This window comes from Acomys minous, assembly GCF_964271855.1.
Source record: "Acomys minous genome assembly, chromosome: 2".
Lineage (NCBI taxonomy): Eukaryota > Metazoa > Chordata > Mammalia > Rodentia > Muridae > Acomys > Acomys minous.
This window is the reverse complement of record NC_140484.1, coordinates 100,584,179-100,605,434: the sequence shown is the minus strand read 5'-3', so window position 1 is coordinate 100,605,434 and position 21,256 is coordinate 100,584,179. Positions and strand designations below refer to the sequence as shown.

Genomic DNA, 21,256 nt, shown 5'->3' with positions numbered 1-21,256 from the left:
CACGTCTGCAAAAGGAGGACAAAGATCCTCCTGGGGAACAGGACCCGGCAGCTTTGCCTCTGATGCTCTGATGCTCTGGACGCCAGCTGGGCTCCAAAGGCTCCCATGGGCCATCTGACCCAGATGCCCCCTGCGGCTCCATCTACTGCCAAGTGACAGGGAAAACGAAATACATCTTTAAAAGCACAGGAGCCCAGGGTTCCAGTCAGAAGCCCATCCAGGAGTAAGGTGGCTCCATGGAAGACCACAGGGAACAGCACAGGGAGTCTGTGAAACCTCCCACAAGTCCTTGCTTTCCCCTCCAGGCACCATCAGGCAAGTTGGAGCAGTGCTCCACAGGGTAGCTGTGGGAATGGCAGCAGACATGAGCTGTTACAGGTCCATGTTCAATGGTGTTGCCCAAGGAGAGAGAAATAGGAGTCCAGGAGATAGGAAGAAGAGGGGGCCTAGCTCTGTCAGTGACTTGCTTGCCACGAAAACACACTAGGATAATATATATATATATATATATATTAACTAAAAATAACATTTTTAAAATAAAAATGTTCTCTTACCAAAGCTGCTTGAATGCTAAAATGAGCTTGAAGCATAGGAAATTACCTATATTTGAAACTCTGACATATAAAAATAACAGTTTCATATGGCTCCATCTAATTTTTGCCAAAACTCCAGAGAAGTGGTAAGACTTGCAGGAACTGTTTCCTCTCTCAGGGTTCCAGGACAAGTGAGGGAACGCTGACTCCCCACCCCCGGTCCCTGTGCTAGTCAGCTTTCAATCACTGTGAGGAAACGCCTGAGAGAACTGACTCACAAAGAGAAATTCTGGCCCCGGGTTTTGGAGGCTGCACTCCATGTGCACATGCAGCCATTGCTTTGGGCGTGTGGTGGGGGTGCCAGGTGGCACTGCAGAACAAACTACTCACCTCATGGCCAAGAAGGGAAAGATAGAAGATGAAGGGATCCGAGTCCCACAGTCTGCTGTGGAGGAGCACCCTGCGTGCAATGACCTAATGGACTCCCGTCCAGGCCCGCTTCTAAAAAGGTCCACAATAGCTCCCAACAGCACAACAACAGTATCAAGCCTTTAACACAAGGGCCTTCATGGTACACTTATGCAAAGGCTCATAGTCCTCAGTAGAGTGGGTCTTCTGCCTTCTAAGGGGCATACGTCCTAGTCTACCCCACCGCCAGCTTCCGCTGAGGCACGCAACACAACACTATATACCAACTCCTTCCTGCTCAGCACTCACAGGATCTTGCAAAGGGTGCTCGTGCTGCTGCAGGTGGGAGGAGCTAATGATGGGCATGCCCTGCCAGCTGGCTGCATAGACAGCTTGGGTCCCTGGCAGGCCCAGCTGACCCTCCACTGAATTAGACCCTCTCAGGCTGCACAACAGGCCTGAGCCCGTTTACAGGGTCTTGGGGGTCTTCTCCTTCCGGCCACTTCATCTTGTGCCTCTGCTAAACACATAGGAGGTGACAGGTCCCCAAGTTAAAGAACCGAAACTAACTCCTGTGGCCCAGGATTTCAGCTACTAGGGGGATCAATTTTCAGGCAGCCCCCCCCCCCTCCATGGGAAGCAAGCATATGGAGTAGTGTGGCCGTGGACATAAATCTCCAATGCCAGCCCCACCCACACAGACACCCAGCCCCTTCTGCCTCCTTGCTGAATCATCAGCCTTTTGTCTACTGGGATCGATTAAAAAAAAAAAGACCCTTGTGGACCCAGGGATTAATTGTGAGAGAGACGCAGAGGTCAGAGGCACAGCTGTCCAAAGTCATCGAGAGAGAGAGAGAGACAGACAGACAGACAGACAGACAGGAAAAGTGGCCATACCCTGAGTGGGCTGGGCAGGATTGTACAGTTCCTCAGGCACTCGATGCCAGAAAATGGCATAATATGCTTCTGTAGCTGGGTTTCTTTCTCTTGACAAAGATTTCTAAGTACAGAGGGAGATTACATCCGAGAAAATTGTTTTCAAGCATCCAGATACGTGGGGCATACAAAATATATATATTCCAAATACTCAGACCTTACACCCCCACCCACCCCCAAAGTGGATGTGCTGAAGACTTGGTCCCCAAATGCTCTGAGGTAGAGATGACCAAATGGGGAGGGCTGTGACCTCATCACTGGATTCATCCACTGATGTAGCAACAGTTCAGAGGGTTTCAGGGTAACAGGCTATGCTCCAAAAGCCAGCTCACGCTGTGCTTCTGGGCCACCATAAGGTGAGGGCTCTGTCCGACCTTCTCAGGGATGCTCTGCCTTGCCACCAGCCCACAGCAATGGGACCAAGATGCTAAAACCATGAGGCCTCTCTGCTTCTAGGTTCTGCTTCGGGTACTCTGCCACAGAGATGGAAATCTGGCTACCTCAAACACCAGACCACACACAGTCCCTGTGTGCCTGGACATAGTGCAAGAGGCTGAAGGTGAGTGACCCAATTCAGGTCCTAGAACTGAGCTAAGGTTCTACCACCAAGGGTCATGGGGCAATGGGACTCAACCTGACTCAGTATTTTAAGAGATTTTAGGAGGGGTTAGGTTGTAGTTTTTGTTTGTATGTGGTGTGCATGTGCTTGCAGGTGCACGGGGACATGTGTGTGCCTACATGTGGAGGCCTGAGGCTGATGTCAGGTGTCTTTCTGATGACTTCCTGTCATACAGAGAGAGATAGGCCTCTCACTTGGACCTCCCTGATGCAGTTAGTCTAGCCAGCCAGCTTGCACCAGGGACCCAGCTCCACCTCCCAAATGCTGAGGTTATGTGTGGGTAGCTATGTCCACCCAGCACTTATGTGGCCGCTACGGTGCTGGCTGCTCACGCTTAGTCATGCTTGCCTGGGCTTGTCTGGCTAGCATGTTGCTCCGCCAGCCATCTCCCCAGCCTCAGTTTTATGGCTTTTGAAGGCTGTGACTTGCAGGAAAATGGCAATATGCTTGCCACAATTTATGAAGCAAGCCTGGTCCATTATATCTAGCTAAGCCCGCACTTGATTCTCCTTTCCTCGGTTTCCCCAAATGTCCCTTTATTGTTCCATGGCCTTATCCAGAACACCACACCACACTTAGTCATCTGCCTCTTCTTGGTGTGACATCTGTTGAGCCTTCTCTTCTTTATGATGACCTAGAACAGTGGTTCTCAACCTTCCTGATGCCGTGACCCTTAAGCACAGTCCCTCATGTTGCGGTGACCCCAACCATAAAGTCATTTTGTCACTACTTTGTAACTGTAATTTTGCCGCTGTTATGGATCATAAATGTAAATATCTCATATGCGGGATCACTGACACAGGACCCCCAAAGGGCTTGTGACCCACAGGTTGAGAACCTTTGACCTAGCCACTCTTAAAGACTACCAGTGGGAGGTCGTGTGTAGAATGTCACTCAACTGCAACTTATCTAAAGGAGGTTGGGTCTAGGACAGCAGTTATGGGTCTAGGAAGAGACAATTCAAGCCCCCTTATCACATGGTACCCTGTATGCATGTTCTCAGTGACTCACTGAGGATGCTGACGTTGGCCACTAGGTTGGGGCAAGGCTTTATAGGGTCTACACCCAGTAGCATCTCAGTCTCCCCTTTGCACATTGGGCTTTGGCTAGAAGTTGCTGTGTGAAGTCCACCCTTGAAGCCTGTTAGCAATGGTCACTCCAAGCATCCATCCTGCTGTACCTCAAGCTCGTCCTCTTATTCACGTGTAATCCAACACATGCAAAGTTCCCCGAGGGCAGAGGCCAGTCTTCCTTACTCTGCCTTCAGTGTGTGTGCCAGCACCCAGGAAAATCACTGAGTTTTTCACTACAAGTGAGAATTCTTAGCCTCAGAGAGGCCAAAACAGGAGAGTTGAATTTCCAGCTAGAGCCTGGCTACTTTGTTCATGGTGCAGGGAAAAAAAACCAACTGCTACTAACATTATTATCAGAGAAACGGGAATTTAAAAAAAAAAAAAGAATAGTACTAGGCACCATAGCAGCACTCAGGGAGGCAGAAGCAAGCTGATCTCTGTGAGTTCAAGGCCAGCCTGTTTTACAAAGTGACTCTAGAACAGCCAAGGCTACACAGAGAAACGCTATCTTGAAAAACCAAAACCAAAACCAACCAACAAACAAACAAAAAGAAATAGCATTCTGGAACCACTCCACCCTCTCAAGTTTGAACAACAGTCTCCACACTGACAGATGCAGGAGATCTGAGACAAGGCACAAATGAACTCCAAGAATTTCCTTTCTACACTTCAGTTCTGGCACTTTGTGTTTGTGTGCAAATGTGCGTGCACATCGTGTGCGTGCTTGAGCATATATGTGAGTGTTAAGTTGGTATGTGAGTGAGGATATATGTGTAAGTGTGTGTGTGAGTATAAATTTATGTGTGAGGAGTGTGTGTGTGTGTGTGTGTGTGTGTGTGTGTGTGTGTGTGTGTCCTGCTCATAAAATCCCAAGTATGGTCAAGGCAACATCGGGCCCCCTAGATGTAGAAAAGCACCAATATCATAAGCATGTACTCCCCAGGAAGAGAGCTGTGGGACCTCTCTGTAGGCTGGCTCTGAAGGTCCCTGGGTGTTCAGATACCAAAAGAGCCAGGCCCAGGTCCCAGACCTTGGAGACAGGCACTGCTCTGCCTCCAGATGGACCACACAGATACTCTTTCTATGTCTCAGGCCATACTGACTGACTAAATGATTGTACTGATACCAGGGCTGGATGAGCCTTAGAGTGAGGCTAGGGACACAGAGTGACTCCTCTCACATGCCACTACCTTAATTTATTTGCATCTCTTGGAAATAACTGCAGAGGAAGATGCTGAAGCAGAGCTCTGCCTGGTCCTTGAGTGTCCATGTGGCAGAGCAGGTACGCAACATGAGATATGTGGCTTTTTCTAGAGCAGTTACTGAACTCAAGGCAAACTGTGGGTTACTGAGAGCCAGTGAACAGCCCCAGCCAGGGTCAGGGGAACAAATAGTGTGAACGAAAAAGAAGGAGGTGGCAATGGGCAGTGTGGAGAGGTACCAGAAGCCTTTACTGGGGGTGAGGAGGCAAGAGCCTGCCTTTCCAACAAGCAGCAGTTCAGTTCCAAAGAGACTGACATTCAAGAAGTCCTTGCACGCTGACAAAAACATAGATGACATCAGACATTTCACATAGGAAAACAGGATGCACATGCAGCCTGCTAGGCCACTGGGGTCAATGGAATGAGTGGCCAGCTGGCCCATGCATCAGGAGAAGCACTGTGGAAAGCAGAGCAGGCAGCACCTCTAGAGTCACAATGTCACCAGACACACCACAGCAGCAGATTCACCACAGTCACAATGTCACCAGACACACCACAGCATGGTCATTGCAGTCACAATGTCACCAGACACACCACAGCAGCAGATTCACCACAGTCACAATGTCACCAGACACACCACAGCATGGTCACTGCAGTCACAATGTCACCAGACACACCACAGCAGCAGATTCACCACAGTCACAATGTCACCAGACACACCACAGCAGCACAATCTTAAGGTGACAGGAAAGACCTAGGAGAGGACATATGGAAGCTCAGTTGAAACAAGTAAGAGGGATCATCATCAATATAGGGACCCCGCATCCGCAACCAGGACTGACACATGCAACCCTCCAGAGCATCTAAGAGGGCGGTGGCACATTTTCTAAGGATTCATCCAGTGCTGCCATCACCAAGACGTTAATTCACAAAGCCTAGCACCATAGGCTCACTCTCAGGAAATGGCACCTGTTACTATCCCCATCGTGAGGAGCCTGGAAAACCCGGGTCAGACTGGGAAAAGCCAGGGAAGGAAATTATGAGGACACAAGGCCAAGTCCTGGCATAGGCTCAGGCTATGCTTCTGCTACCCCTCGACCTTAACCCCCGCCATCTTGTCCGTCCTTGTCTAGAGCAGGACTGACGTAGCACCAGATATCCGCTCTACCGCTGCTCCTGTGCCTCAAGTTCCTCTGCTAGCTCAGAACAGGTAGCATAGCTTGTGTAGAATGACCAGTTGTGTACACACACACACACACACACACACACACACACACACACACACACACACACGGGATCATAAGCAGCCCTCTGAGCTGTACTTTCCCTTGCAGGATGTTAAGAAACAGCAAGTGCGTGTAGATGGGAAGCCGCTCAGAGCTGGGAGGGCACACAGTGTACCAAAGCCATCAACAGCCCACTGTGACTCCGTGGAGGTGTAAATGACCCGTGGACGCAGGGGTACTCTTTCCAAGCAGCTCAAGCCCATGAAAGCCGTGTAGCCAGGACTGGCAGGAGTATCCTCATTAGTCGTGGACCGGTCATTGTGGGGTCACGGCCAGTAGATGGAACTAAGGACAGAAGAGGGAGGGAGGAAGCAAAGTCCAGAGCCATGAGGAGTTTGATATTGTTTGGGTTGGGGAGGGGGCCCTCTGAATGCCTATGCTTGGTCCCAGAGGCTGGGGCAGTTATTAGGAGGCAGTAGGACTTTTAAAAGGCAGAGCCTAGTGGGAAGAGGAGGACTCTGTAGGTTTGCTCTTAAAAGAGGTGTTGAAACTCCACACTCACAACCACTACCACCACCATCACCATCACCACCACCACCATCACCACCACCAACAACAACAACAACACCATCACCAATACCAATACCACCATCACCAACACCAACACTACCAACACCAGTACAACACCAACACTACCACTACCATCACCGCCATCATCACCAACACCATCACCACCACTACCACCACCACCACCATCACCACCAACACTGCTGCCACCATCACCACAGCCACCTTCCTCTCCTTGTTTCCCAGCCATCATGACATGTGCAGTTTTCCTCTGCCACATGCTGTCACGAGCCAAAAACAACAGGACCAAGGGACACCAAGTGAAACCTATGAAACTATGGCCAAAAATAGTCTTTCCTCTTATTGCATTGGCTGTCTCGGGAATTTTGTCGAAGCATCCAAATCTAACACAAAGTACACGGGTAGAGGGGTGGTCATGCCAGGAAGAGTTACAGACAAAGAAGGCCAGCTCCTCTGGGGATCTGGAATGACAGACCCTCTACCTATGATGCCTGGACTGCAAGAATGTGGGACAGGCTGAGAGGACGGTCGATGGAGAGGTAATGTCCCATGCATTGGGGTTGTCCATGCATTGCAACCCTCATTACTCTTCTTCAAGCCCTCAGACTCTTGCTCAGTGATGGATGCTTTGACATTTGGGTTAATTGGGTCTGGTTTTCTTTAGACAAAAAGCTGACCTTTGGAGGATGCTCACCCAAAACAAAACAAACAAACAAACAAACAAGAAACTTCTGCTATGTGTGTGCAGCAAGAAACGCTCACGTTATCTAAGTATATGTCCATACAACTAAATCTGGAAGGGTCTCAGCACACTGTCTGGGTCTGCCTACCCTGAGCTCGTTCTCAAAGTACAGTCATTGTCTAAATATGGATAAGCATTTGCTGTAATGGAAAATTGTATGTCACATTGAACACTATCACTGCAACAGTAAAATAAGCCAGCAGTCAGTCAACTAAAGTTCTCCATGAAAATTCAAAGCGGTTACTGCTCCATTTTAAACTTTTTATTGAGATACAGTATATGGACAGAAAGTGCTATATCTCACACGGGATGTCATCAGGCCACAAAGAAGGGCCATTTCCATCCTCTGTGACCTCTAATTGCCATCTGCAAGGACAGCGCCTGACATGGACGAAGCTGCCTGTTGAGTGTCATGTAAACTGACTCATACAGCACAGACTCTAGGAGTAGGACTTTTCTCTGCTCGACATCCTGTGGAAAGACCCATCCGTCCCGTGACACACACTTGTAGATTCTCCGCTCCCTGGTTGCTGTACTGCAGCCTGTGTGAGAATAAAGCTCAGCATCCGCCTTCTCTCTTCTGCTGATAGCTACCAGGCTTGTCTGCAGGCTGCCAATCATCACCGTGCAGCTGTGGACACCTGTGTGTGTGTGTCCCTTGGCAGCTGTGGACACCTGGGTGGGTCCCTTGGCAGCTGTTTTGGTTTCTTGTGACTGCTATTATAAATCATCACAAAACGGAGTGGCTAAAACCCCATTACATGCTCACAATTCTTGCTGTTTCAATAGGTGGGCGTTACGGTGTCAACAGGGCCATGGAGGGCCACGGCCTCTACAGCAGGCTGCTGGGAAAACTGCAACCCTTGCGTCATCCAGGTTCTTGCAGTTCCTGGTATTCCTGAAGTTGCAGCTGCACCGCAGGAATCTCCGACTCCGTGAGCATTTTGCCCCTTTCCTCTCTGTGGCCAGCATCCTTCTGACTCACCTATAAGGACCCTTAGTGTAGTATTCAGGGCCTACCCAGACAATCCAGGATGCTCTCATTTACAAAGCCTTAGTCCGTTTGTAAATCACTGATACTGAAGGTAGCACCCAAGGGGACTGGGACACGAGAGTGTTTGGGGCCTTGTACACACTGCACATTTGCTGGAGCTGAGGTTGCTCCTGAAAACATATGAGTTTAACTTTAGCTGGTACCATGAGGTCCCTTCCTCAGGCAGCTCTGAGGACTTATACCTAATCGACAGGTAGAATTCCAGCTGCCCCACAGCCTCCCTATGCCTATCACTGCCTTCTGATGATCACGGCTCTCCTGGTAGATGTGGGGCATTAGTAGAGCTATAATTTGCTTTATATTTCCATGGGAGCTGAATAGAGTTCAGAACCTTTTTGTCTGGATATTGTACTGTGTGTGCACGCGCTTGTGCGTGCATGTGTACGTGTGTGATATGTCGGGGCATGCATGCACTTGTGCACATATAACATTCTTTATCCTTTTCCCTATGCAGTTGTCCGTCTGGTTTTTTTTCTTGCAGATTATACAGCACATTGTTGGATTTTTAGTATTTGTTAAAATATATATTCCACTAAAGATGTGTGTGCCCAACGGGGGGTGTGGAATCAAGGCGCCAAGGCCTGAGATGCAAGGTCCAAGGACTTATCATCAACTCTAGAAAAGGATCCCTATAGAGGACTCCAGGTCTCCATCAGCTTGGATGGCTTCCTACAGGAACACAGATGGCAGCACACTGGTCACTGCAGGGGACTGGGTGAAGAGGACAAAAGTCGGCCCCCACTGACACCTGGAAACAGTAGCTAATTCCACCTAGGTGAAGGATGGCCACTAGAAGAGTAAGTTCTGCTTGCACTTCCACAGGCAAGTATGAATTCTGTGGGTCTTTCCTGGCTCCACAGGCATGGCTGTCCGAGTCAGCACAGCGAAGGCTAAAACAAAGTCTAAAACAAAGCGTTGGTTCCCACTGCAATCACCCCCATGTGGGCCTGGCAAGGTAGTAATGTCCGGGAAATGGTTCTGCTGTGGCCTGTGAGACATTAGCTACACCAAGCTGTCGAAGAAGGTGGATGCCAGAAGGGTCTGCACACCATGTCTCTCTCTCTCTCTCCTCTCTCTCTCTCTCTCTCTCTCTCTCTCTCTCTCTCTCTCTCTCTCTCTCTCTCACACTCACACACACACACACACACACACACACTCGCATACACACACACCAAGAGCGGCTTCCCTTTCAAGCCGTGCTTTCCAAATACCAGCAGACCACTCGCAGCTATAGTACCTGGGAGTAAAAGAGGCCATGAAGGCTGATGGGAGCACTAGGAGCCTCATGGGAGAGAACAGAGTACCACACCTCCACTCTGAGCCAAAGAACAAAACAGGCTGGCTGCGTTTCCAAAGACAGACACTTGCGCGGCCCGGACTGTTGATATCTGGCCTGCTGGAGAAAGAGCTGCTTCTGACCCATCCCATCATACCAAGAGAACAATGGCTGCCTCACCCTATTGGAAACTGAAGAGGGAAGGGCAAGTGGAAGCTACAGCCCTTGGGTCTCTGGGCTACAAAGGAGGGACCTCAACATCTTCTCAACGGCTGTCGTGCTGTTAAGGCTGGGAACCCAGCAGAGGGGCTCAGGATATCTCTGGCCACGGTTCTGCCTTGCCCCAAGCCAGGGACCATGGCCAGCCTAGAAGGAGTAGCGGCCAGAAAGCCACCAGGAGCCCAAGAAATAGTCCTCAGTGTCCCAGCTAGACCAAGGCTGGCTGTGTGCAGGCAAAGAGGGGCTCAGCTGATTGCAGGTCTGTCCTGAAAGCTACTTTCTCTCGGCAGACAACTGAAAACATATTTCCCAGGGCCTGGGCCCGGCCTAGGGTAAGTCAAGCAAAGCTACACAGGTTAACTCTGCGTGAGCAAATTAATAATGTGATGTATGGCTTGTCATAGATCTTGTCGGGGCTGTAGAAGAGCGGGGGCAATTTAATCTAGCAAGCCTATAAATCTCTAAAGGGTGAAATTAAAATCCATGCTCATGAGGCTGGGACGCAGCAGCCACGGCCTCCTACAGAGCACCCTGGGGAAGTCAGGGGGGGAGGGGGGGAGGGCGGAGAGAGGCTGGCGAACCCTCTGCTGTCCTCAGAGAACCGCTCTTGGTGACCGTAATGTGGCCCCAGGTCCCCAACTGAGCCTTATTCTGCCCTATGTCCCTCTGTGTGTCACCTCACCCACCTGTGGATGTGACCATCATAAAGGCTCCCCATAGCTACTCCCCCATGACTGTACTCTCAGGTCTAGAAGCATGGTTCCAGAAAATCCACTATAGCTTGCTCAGTAAGCTGCACTGTGGTCACTCCATCTGCTCTGTCGCCAACCCCTCAGGACTAGCCAAGGTAGTTCCAGATCTAACAGTCAGGATGCATAAACATCATGCACCCATCTGGACCTTGACCTACACAAAACTATATAACCCTAATGCCAGAAAACCAGTCCTTCCCCTGTGCCCTGGACTCCCCACAGTGGCTGGATGTCCTGTCACTCCCTTCTCTAAAATGGGATCCGTGAACAGACCACTCCCAGCCCTGGCACTACACCTCCCTGCTTGTGCATCTCGAGGAAGACCTTGGACCTAATGCGACGACTGAGCTCTGGTGCCATGAAACACTCTCCAGCAGCCTTCCATACTGCACCACACCACACAACACCACACCAAACCATACCACACTGCACTGCACCACATCACACAACACAACACCACACCCCACACTCCCTACATAGGAAACAGGGAAGACAGATTCAACAAGGACTCAGAAAATATCCATTGGATGGACGGGTGGGTGGATGGATCACTCAGCAAAGGGAATTAAGGCAACTAAAGTAAAGTATGTGGCGCCTCAATTTGAGCGTAGAGGAGTCCCTGCATATCCAGTCAGTAAATGATAACGGCTAAGTGAGGGGCTACCCTTTAAATACCCAGAAACCTCCCTACCCCCTACTTCCTCTACAAAATAAATATCATATGTGATGTGTAAAAGAAATGATGTATACAGGGAGTAAAAGCTTGGTTTCACAAAACAAAGGGCAGGGAACATTGCAAGCCCGGGCCCCTTCAAAACAGCTCTTCACATGGGACCAATGCAAGTTGGGGGTGAAACTGCCCCAGGGAATAGCAAACCAAGTACAACAGCTCACACCACTACTGCTGATTAAGCAAAGAACTACATGTGATCAAGAAGGAAAAAAAAATCAGTATTTGATAAAATGGAATTAATTTCAGAGCTAAAATCTGCTAATGGTCTCACAAGTAAGTCAAGACTGGCAGTTTCTGACCCAAAACATCACAAAGATAGGGCCCCGGAACTAATGGTAGCGTGTGCGCACACATGCGCGCGCACGCACACACACACACACACACACACACACACACACACACACACGCAAAAGCTGCAGTGCCCTGGCATTCAAAGAGCAAAAGACGTTCCCGGGGGACTCTTTACCACAAAGTGAGACATCTAGCAGGGATGTGGGTTAAGAAAATTGACTGGACTCAACGCCATTCTGAAGAAACAGATGCCAAGACAGACTCACTCCTGCCTCTGGGGCTGAAGATGGACGTAGGACCCACAGCCAGAATCAGCTCACACATCAGTCAAACAACAGCTACCACGGGCACTAGCCAGGAGCCAGAAGCAGCCACGGGGCCCAAGGTGACACCAGGTATCTGAGACATGGCAGGCAGGTTAGAGATCACACACACACACACACACACACACACACACACACACACACACACCCTGCCCTATGACCACACTGACTGAGGAACGTGTGCACAAGTCCAGTGTCCACTTCTTCCTCACTGTCACTCTCTGCCTAGTGAGGAAAGCAGTGTAGATGGGCGTGTGTCCTTCTCACAGCGGAGGCAAGACAGCCTGCTGCTAGTGGAGGCCAAGCCCGTTTCTCTGAGCTTTTAGACACCTCACACATGTTTCCCTCTGCTCCACCCTCCCCGTGACAGCTGTCAGCAACTCTGGATAATGTGGACAGATGTTACAACACGTGGCTTCACTTACTACACCAAAAGACCTAGAAACATAAACTGTGCTTTATGTGAACAATGCGCACACTTGCTGTCAGAGAGACCTGAGAAATCCATCATGCCCTAAATGCATGCGCTCGCTCGATCGCTCTCCCGTTTGGGAAACAATGGATTCCTCAAGAAAATTGCTAATCAAACCAACTGGGGGGAATACCATAAACTATATATATATATATATATATTTAAATTAACAATGCACACAACAGTTCAGAGTCATTCATATTTAGCGCTCCCTTGCTGGGAATCAATTCCAGGAATATAAAACCAAACAAATGAAACAAAAGATAAAGCATATGCGCACATAAATATGCATATATATAAAGTCACATCGGCTGAGAGTTCGGAAGCCGGCGTCACTCTCCTAGCTGGCACTTACTAGTCTGAGTTTCTTCAGAAGTGGCTGAGTGATCCCAAACCGAGCGACTCTCTCTACCATTCCTGAGATGGGAGATGCTAAGAACCAGGATCACTTCAAGTGTAAAACGGGCCCCAGCAATGGCCGCTGTTCTGAAAGGCCCCCAGCCTCTATGGCGCTTGATTTCTCTGCCATCAAGCAACAGATTCTTCACGCACATACTGCAAACTAACCCTGTGTGCATTAGGGGCAGGGGAGGCCCCCAAATCCTAGTCAGGATTACCCAGTTTATAAATACCCCCAGGAAATCCTGCCCCCCAAAAAACAAAACAAAACCAAAAAAAAACCTCTGGGAGGGAGATGTGCATACAGCCTCCTCCAAGCTCTCAGGCCAATTCTAGCTTCCAGAAAGAAGAAAGTGCTTAGGCATCTAGAAAATACTTCTGTAGTCACTCTATGCCAGATTCTCAACCACATACTTTTTTTTTTTTTACCTTTCATGTCTGATCTTTCAATCACAAAACAACAACAGATGTGTCGTTCTTTGGAATAGCATTTCAGAGTTTAGGAAGCATCTGCGCTAGATTCTTGGTAGGCAACCGTTGACACTCACAAACCACACCTCCCCAGCCAAACAGAAAGAAGCCACAATCGGCCTGAAGCCACACAGGCACCTCATGAAGCCATTGTCACCACAACAGAATCCTGCGTCAATTCAATCCTGGCTTTCACTCATGCCTCAGAACTACTTTAGACCTAAGAGAAAGGCTCCAAGGCCAACAACTTGGACAGGGCCCCAGGGACAGAAGCCCCACAGCCAGGCTGGAGTCACAGTCTTGTCATTCTGGATCCCGTCTTCTCTCTCTACCTCCACTTCCTCCCTCAGGAAAGCAGGGCAGCTTACACTGCCAGGGCAGGTCGAGCACGGGCAGTAGAGTCAGGCAGGAGAAGGCTTCCAGCAGGAAGACCTGGCCAAGACCGACAGACAAAAACCGAGCGCCCTTGTGACACTGAGCCTGACATGATGTACGAGACAGGTTTAGAATCATCCTATGGAGGAGAGAGGACCCCAAAGATGGCTCATAAAAATCAGGGGCACTTGCCACTAAGCGGCCTGGTTTATATTACCAGGGAGAGAGAAAGGCCTTCCCCTGTTGTCTTCTGACCGCCACATACGTGGCGCGTAAGCACAAGCGCACACACATACGTACGCATATGAGTGTAGTAAAATGTAACGGAGAGTGATGGGGAGCAGAGCAATGGATTGGAGGAAAAAGAGAAAAAGAAAAGAAGCCTCCAGATAGAGAAGGAGGGGGCCTGAGCACACGTGCCCGCCTCCTAGTGCATGGCTGCGAAGGCGCCTGTGAGAACAAGCAAGGCTAACTCTGGTAGCTGCTGGGCATGACTGCAGACGATCCAAGCTAATACAAATCCATAAGACCCCTCAGCGGGGAGCCAGAAGGCCCATTCTACGGGGTGGATTAGCCCCAACACCACAGTCCCTTCCTTCCGGTCTCCATTAAAAAACAGGTTTGCACGGTCCAGAACTGTAGCCCCGTCCTGCCTGTCATTGCCCTCAAGGTTCTGCACTAGGCTGCAGGAGGATCCAAGCATGAAGAAAGTTTGCTTCCAGTCCTAGCTGCAGGGAAAGGCAAAGATAGTGATGCCCCCCCCCATGGGGGTTCAGGCATTCATTTGTCCCACGATAGCACTGACGACCTGTCCCAGGCACAAGTCTAGATGCTAGGGGCGCAGAAGGGAACGGACTTTCCATTTGAGCAGCCTGTGACAGACACTAGATAATAAGTGCTGTATACAGGAGTGGGGCCCTGGATTTCAGGTCCTAGGGACAGACAGGAGGCTGCATGAACAACGGGGAGGTGGTGCCAATGCACGGGAGGCGGTCAGGGAGCTGGTGTATGAAAAGACCATGGAACAAAGGATGGAGCAAGCCATGCAGGCATCTGAGGAGGCCAGGGAGCAGGCGCTAAGGCTCTGAGGCGCGAGCAAGCCCAACAACTTGACGTCAAGGGATAAGAAGGAGAAAAGAGCCCACCTTAGCTGGAACCGTCAAGGATGGACATGACCTGCGCCGAGTGGATGGTAAAGCAAGGGCAAATTAGGTATGGGGCTGTCTGCCAGGAGCTGGGCAGCCCTGTGGGATCACGCTTAAGGAGAGAGAGCTATGGAAATGAGGCCAAGAGGACAGGTGTGGAGCGGGCAATGGGGGGGGGGGTAAATAACTGAGCACTCAGGAGAGTGAGACAGACTAGCACTGCCCCGACTGCCTGAGGACCAGGCTCAAAGTCCAACCCTAGGAAACCTCGGGGCCAGCACGCATGGAAAGCATAACCCAGGACCTGTAAGCTTTCTCAGTGAGTAAAGGCATGCTCTGCCAAGCCTCATGAGCCGAGTTCAACCCCCAGAACCCATATGATAGAAGAGGAGCATCAACTCCCAGAAGCTTTCCTCTGACCCCTTACTCTGTGGTATGTGTGTACCCCCACCACCACCACACATACACAAATGTAAAAAAATTTTTTTTAATTGTTTGCAGAAGAAGATTAAACTTAACCTGCACAGATGGTGCTACCCATCTGTAGTAGGCACCAACGGGTGAAGTTTCACAGAGCCTAACAGCATGACCTTGAAGGTGCTGTCCTCCTCGGGCTCTCTTGAATTTCTGGACAGGGACAGAGTGAGGACCAGCTGCAGGAGAGGCGACAAGCCAGTGCCCATGATGCTGACTCAGCCTATGCCAGCAGGCTGCTTGGAGACTCCTGCTGGCCCTGGTCCAGCTGGTAGGTGGGGCATAGGAGAGGAGAAGGTGGAGGAGAGATCTCCCCCCCCCCCCCCCCGCCCCACCGCTGAGAGCTGTCACCTCATCATCCTCCAAGGGAATGAGTAAGCATCACTCGGGCCCCTGCCCCGTGGGGCATCATCTCAGGTATAAGCCTATGTCAGAAATGCCTGCCTGCCGACCAGCAGCCACACCATCCCTCACCAGTGGCTTACAAGCCTCATCCTCATCACCAGCTAGACAAGGAGCTGGAAGCAGGAAAAGAGGCGCACGGCCCAGGCTGCCACCAAACCAAGGGCGCAGGCTGTAGGGCCTGGTACGCAGGTGTCTGCCATTTGTGCTATCTTTGGAGACCCTCACCTGTTGAGCCACATACTCAGAATGCAGGAGGGGCAAGAATGTGGGGGGCGGGGGGTAAGTTGAGGGCTAGAGGGTTCCTCTGTGTTCAGGTACTAACCAATTCTGTCCCTCCAGCAGGCCTCGGTGACAACTGCCCAACCTAGACAAAGCCCTGGTTGATGCCAAATGTGTTTTTCCTCTGAATTTCCTCAGTTTTGTCTAGGAAAAGTCAAGGTGTCTTAGCACTCCCTCTCAGCCTCCAGGGGTGTGATTGGTGTCTTTTATAATTATCTTTTATTTTTACCTAGCACTTCTTAGCTCAGTTGGCAAATTGGATATTTATGCACCTCCATTTCACAAACCATCTCTACCAATTATTGCTGTGAAACTAATATTTTATTCAAAACAAAAAACACAGAAACAAAAAAAGCAAAACAGAAGGGCGTACTTCTGAACTCTCCCAGTGGTAACAAGTTACCACTGAGCTCTGGGGTTGCCTCACAAGGGAAAGAAAACAAGCCGACCCTAATGGTCCCCAATGTCAGCTCCTGCCAGCACAAACCTACTCTGCCTCCACTCTGGCTCACACCAACTCACAGAGCATCAGGCTCAGTACAGTCCAGTACCCTAGACATGGAAAAGTGGCAGTGGGGCGAGGCAACCTGACACCGGAGAGATGAGAAGAGCCTGGGGCTGGTGGCCCATTGCTACACCCAACCCAGCTCAGAGACTCCCCAAGGACAAATAGACAAGGGCTGCTTGGTATCACCGAAGGAGGTCTGTTGGGACCCCCCAGCTCATAGTTAGTTCCACTTATCCACTAGTGCTGTCCACGTGGCTCAGAGTGCCTGCAGATCACAAGTCTGTGTCACTCCCCACTCTGTCCCAGAGCTCCGAAGCTCAGGCGACCATCTGCAGCCCACGATGGCCACCTAGCAATCAGAGTAGGGTAGAGTAGTCTAGCCACTCTGGCTGGAGTCCCCTGCTGCCAGATTGCGGCTAACCAGGAAAGCTCTCACCTCAATGGAGGGACCCTGACCCAAAGGAAGACTGCCCATTGGTTCTGGGCACCTGCAGATCTGTACTTCAGGGGGAAAACGTTGTCCATGTGGACCCTTAAAGCTTGTGGCTCTTTCTTTCTGAAACCACTGCCCTTTCTCAAAGGGTGAGCGATATCCATAAAGGGAGGGGGTCGTGGGGTTTAAGAGACTATGGACAAATCAGCCCAGGGGTGAAAGGTCAAGCACAATATGGGGGTTTAAGAACTTCACCCTGCACAAGGCTGTGGTGAGCTGGCTCTATTTAAACTCCGATTTAAGTCTGGCCTCTGTCAAGTTACATACAAATAGATATCAAAGATTTAAAAGTCTTTCATAAGTAAATTCTAAGTTAAGACTAGCAGCCTCCATCTGAGGCACCTATAGCCAGCCCCAGGCCCTTGCACAACCCCATTTGTACCTGCTCCAATCCCTCCAGACTCAGGGGAAGTTCGACCACAGCTTTGACTTAAAGAGGCCTGCTGCTCAGGATAAAAACAAGGCTTGGAGAAGCTGGAAACAACCTTTGCCTTCATCCTCTACAGCCAAGTCCCCATGCCAGGCTCTGCCTGCCAACAGGAACTATCCAGGCTGAGGGGCATGTCCCCGACGAACCCCCAGAGAATATCGAGTGTGGAATTTTTAACTGAGTTTCTCCCCCCGGGCCTCATTATAAAGGAAAGGGGGAGGAGGTTGGGGTACAGATCAAAGACCAGTTGCCTGGAAGCAGCGATGCCAGCAGAGACCCCAAACTCCCGAGTTGCCGCCCAGAATCGGGACTTGGTATCTGTGCCAAGCAGCTCGCCCCAGCGGACCGCACTAGCAGCCCAGCCAGCGTAAGGGAACCCGAGGAAGTGACCAGCTCCTCTGGTCGCACCAGGTAGCCCCCCTTGCCGCGGCACTGCCAGCTCCTGATAACCAAGCTGCCAGCTGATCCCTGCCGCGCCCGGCCGCTGGTCAGTGGCGGGGAGGGTCCGGCGAGCTCCCCGGGTCAGAGAGGGGCGCTGGTCCGTAGCACCCCCAGGGCCAGCAGCGGCCCGCCCTGTCGACGATGCCCCTCCGCCGCTCCAAGGTCCGAAAGGGAGCGCTGGGACCACAGCATCCCCGCCGCCGCCGCCCCCCCACCCACCCACTGCGCCCCGGGCCCCCCACACGGAATCCAGCAACCCAGGCTGCTGCCGCGGCGACTCGGTCGCCCTGGGCCCGGCTTACCTACTGTCCCGCCGGTTGCGAGCTGCGCCGCCGCCCCCGACTGGGTCGGCGAGGGCGAGAGCGGGGCGCCGCCGCAGCTCTTTGTGAGCCCGCGCCGAGCCGCACACGGAGACTGCTAATGAGCCCGGGAAGCTGGATAGCGGCGGGCGCGCCCCGGACGCCGCGCACGGCACGCAGGGCCGCCTCTGCCGAGCGCACGCGGCGCGGCCCGGGAGCACCCGCACCCACACCGCCCTCACCACCGCCACATCGGCCGCCCCCGCTCCTCCCGCGCCCGGCCACGCGGGAAGGAAACGCTTTCTGAAGAGACCCTAGGGATTCAAGGGATTCAAGACCGCGCGCCCGCGCAGAACGCAGACAAAGATGCTGCGGCGCCTCTAGGCGCGGCACGGGGACAGCGGCGGGACCGGCGGACTAGCCCACCTGGGACCTGGGTCCTCGGGACACTGGCTGACGCGGGCTCCGCAAGTCGCGGTGGTGCCCTGGGGAGCACACAGATTCCTGGGAGTGCGCTGGGACCCGCCAGTTAGGGAGCCTTACAAGTCTGGTCCCCAGCGGGCAGAACAGGTAAAGGCGACGCTGCCGGTGCCCGCACCCTGCCCCTGACGCCGCGCTGCCCCCTGGCGGGCTCCGGAGAGCGTGCCGCGCTAGGGGGCTGCGGCGACCGCGCCCAGCTCTGCCAGCTCCGCTCTCTGCGGAGCCCCAGCTTGAGTCCCTAGGGCATCGTGGCCTCAGAAAGCCTCTGCTGCAGGGAAGCCTCGTCCTGCTTACACACTGTCGAGTCCCAGGGGCCTGCTGGCCACTAGACCTTTTCACCGGGTCCCTGGTGACCACGGAGTCTCTAATACCTGTGTTGCCTTGGCTGTCCAGAATGGAGAGGCTCCCTAACCTCCAATACTCCCAAGAGAACCAGCTGCCCTACCCTTGGTATAAACAAGCCTCTTGAAACCCTTGAAGGCTGGACAAAATGCTGGTGTCACTCTTGACCTTTCACTCAGCCCTACCCACTTGTGGCAACTTGCAGGTCTAAAGTATTCAGGGTGCCTTGTTTAAGGGGCAGGGGCTCCCTTACCTCACTTCAGTCCCCAAGGGCTTCTAGTTGACCTCGGTTCCTCTCTCTCCCTCCTTCCCTTCCTCCTTCCCTCTCTCCTCCCCCCTCAGGGGTAAATTGGGATGAAGGCCAGGTACATGAAGATCGGAGGAGTGCCACAGAAGTAAGAGAGTGGCGGATAGGGCCAGCAGAGCTCTTCCAGATGCCCACAGTGACAGGAGAGACCCTGAGAAGGGCCAGGAGAAAAGCTGAATGCAGGGTCAGACCTAGTAAGGAGGAGCTCCTGAACCTGTGGCCTGTCTGCCTCCCTCTCCTTCGCCCTTCATCCCTTGTGCCAGGGCCAGTCATCATAATAGAGAAGCTTCTGCCCGGCCCAGGAACCAACTAGGTCAGTCCCACTCTAGACCCGTTCTTCCTCCTAGAGAGGTGAGCGCGTTTTACTGATTATTTCCCACCACCTTAAACATCAAACGTCCTATTGACCCAACTGACAAAAAGTTCAGCCCACGCTTTTCTCCAAATGCAAAATGGGTCCCTACTACTGAGTGTTAAGTGTGAGGTCCGGATGTGTCCATCTGCTCTGCAGTGCACAGGACATTGTGCATACCAGGCAAGCACCCTAGCACCCACCTCCCTGGAGCTATGTCCCCAAGTCCTTGGGGTTTGTTTGTTTGTTTGTTTGTTTGTTGTTGTTTTGTGGGGGGGTTTTTTGTTTGGTTTTGTTTCGAGACAGGTTCTTGCCATGTAGGTCGGGCTGCCCTTTAACTCGCTGTCCTTTCTCAGCCCACTGAAAGCTAGGATTACAAGCATATGATGTCTCCCTCAGCAATCTTGCTTGACACTAAGGTGAACAAACTCCATAGACAACTAGACACGTATGCCTGAACACGCCCCCCCCCCACACACACACATGGTCTCACCTCTCCCCTGGGTCTGTGCATGGGGGGGGGGGAGTCTTAGCAGTTTGAGGACATACCCCTTCAAAGACTCACAAATTGTAGCCAGGAGCAACAGTGTTTGATGTCCATAGCATCAAATATTCAAGCCCACCCACCCCCTGCCTCACTCTGAAGAGGCTGGGTCAGCCCACTCTTGAACAACTCTTTAAAGAACAGAGTGGAGGACGTGCTAAGCACGCGACAAAACTGAAAGGTCTCGCCTGAAAATGATCTTCATAAGCAAAGAAAACCATGCAAAATGTTTGCAAATCAATCACTGAGAAGCGTTTTCAGAGAAATGTTGGCTGATTTAAAAATAAAATAACCAATTCACAGGAAAGGAAGTACAGACGACTTGTATATCTTTTAGCGCTTTTACTGCGTGCGTGCGTGCGTGCGTGCGTGTGTGCATCATAGGACAGCTTTCAGGAGTTGGTTCTCTCCTTCCACCATGTGGTCGCAGGGATTGAATTCAGGCCGTGAGGCTTGGCTGCAGGCGTCTCTAAGGGCTAAGCCATCCCACAAACCTACAGACAACTTTTAAACACATGTGGGGATGGGAGTGTTGTTCCACCATGGGACACCATCACAGAGTACATGAGACCTTGGCATCAGTCCCCGGCATCACAAAAGAACAAAAGAAAAAGAAAGCAAATTAAAACTACACTAAGGTGTCATTGCTTTTACCTGCTGGAGACTCAGGTGTGAATAGCACAGTATGTTCCAGAAGCCAAGGGGAAACTGGCAGACTTCCTCATTGCCCACAGGAGTATAAACTGTATAACATCTATAGAGGAAAATTCAACCACTCTTAGGAAAACCACACATGCCTATTGCTTTGCATTCATCAGCTCTCTCTAATAAACACCCGTGATAAGAGCTTCTTAAAGGGAAAGTTTATTTAGGCTCTATCTCCAAGGTCCCAGTCCATTGGTCAGTTGACCTTGGTCCTAACCTCTGGTGAAACAGAACATCATGGAAAGGAGTACATTGCAAAGAAGCTGCTCGTGGGAGGATGTACAGTCCCCTTTGAAGGACACACCTCCAATGACCTAACTTCCTCCCCCTAGACCCCACCTCCTAAAGATGCCAGACTGC

General features: G+C 51.5%; 1 protein-coding gene across 6 annotated transcripts in view; it reads right to left on the bottom strand.

The window, feature by feature from the left end:
• APBA2 (amyloid beta precursor protein binding family A member 2) overlaps nt 1-18,738 on the bottom strand; it is a 226,919-nt gene extending 208,181 nt beyond the window's left edge. For 4 of the 6 annotated variants that reach the window (XM_084771982.1, XM_084771980.1, XM_084771987.1 and 1 more), the window contains exon 1: nt 18,170-18,320. The gene's annotated coding sequence lies outside the window, so the exon portion shown is untranslated. Of the gene's footprint in view, nt 1-18,169; nt 18,321-18,592 lie in introns of those variants that run through there. The other 2 variants (XM_084771985.1, XM_084771981.1) reach the window with 2 other exon arrangements.
• Nucleotides 18,739-21,256: the final 2,518 nt, after the last annotated feature.